This window comes from Aspergillus costaricaensis, assembly GCF_003184835.1.
Source record: "Aspergillus costaricaensis CBS 115574 unplaced genomic scaffold BO79scaffold_73, whole genome shotgun sequence".
Taxonomy (NCBI): domain Eukaryota; kingdom Fungi; phylum Ascomycota; class Eurotiomycetes; order Eurotiales; family Aspergillaceae; genus Aspergillus; species Aspergillus costaricensis.
Window position 1 is genome coordinate 19,999 of NW_020291873.1, and position 1,319 is coordinate 21,317.

Sequence of the window (1,319 nt, forward strand, 5' to 3'; positions counted from 1 at the left end):
AATAACCCTGTATAAGGCCCTGGGCATTAAATAATGTCTTTTTATTATTTATTATCCTAAAACAGATAGAGCGACAGAGCACTGAATTATAATTATTAAGACTTTTCTATAACACTTTATAAATTAATAATAAATTAACTAGTAAAAATTACTGCTCCTGGTACAGCTAGTCTTAAATAACTGGAATTCTATATTAATAGAGATAAGTCTCTTTTTTTTACAGCACGGCTTCCATATGAAGTCCTTAAACTTAAGTATCAAAGCAGATTTTCCAGAATATGACTAGGCTAGGAATTCCCGAGAGCAGGCTGAAGCTATTCTCAGTAAATTCTAAGAAGCCCGAGATATTACTAATTTAATAATAGTGGTAGTATAAGAAGTACAAAAATAATATATTAACTAACAGCAAAATCCTGCTCCCTGCTATAAAGAAAATGACAAGATCTGGTTAAATCTGAAAAATATTGTAACCAACTGATCTAGTAAGAAGTTGGACCAATAGAATATAAAGTTCATAATATTAGAACAGATTGGGATACATGCGTACAGGCTGGATACATCACCTGGAATTTATCTAGTATTTTATATTAATCTACTCTAACCTGCTGTTACAGATCCTCTATTTATTTAAAAAGTAACTGATTAGTAACTGGACATTATTATCACGGGAGACAGTACTAAGGAATATATTGTCAAGAAAATCATAGATAAGAAAAATATGTTTTAAGGAAAATACAGCTATAAAAAAATATTTCTAATTAAATGGAAAGAATATGTTAAACCTATATAGGAATCAGTAACTAAACTTTATAATACTAAGACCTATGAATACTGGTGTAATCCCACCTACCTACCTTGTCTAAAAGAATCTATATCAGCCCAGCTGCGTCACGGTAGAGAAAACAGTGATTAAAAAGAGCTAGGCCCTGTCAGCCATCTAGAATCGGAATATCTATATTCCGACCTGTCTGGTTCTGGACCTTGACCCGGAGACACCTGTAAGAAGGATGGAAATCTCCAGAGTAATAAAGGAGTTTACTAGAATTATAAAGAAAAACTCCCAGAAGAGTTATCTATAAGAAGGACCAATCTATCTATAGATTAGATAGTTCTTTCTCTAACGAATTCAACTTCTCTACCAACTACTGTACCTTACGTAGTCCTCCCGGCTTCTTAGCCCGTCACACTGGGCAACCCCTAGATAGCAATACAACACATACAACTCTCTGCCCCCTTTTCTTTACTTCCTACGAGTAGACGTTCCAACATATTATATAACTGGTATCTGGAGATAAAAAGATATTAGTTAGCTAGATATC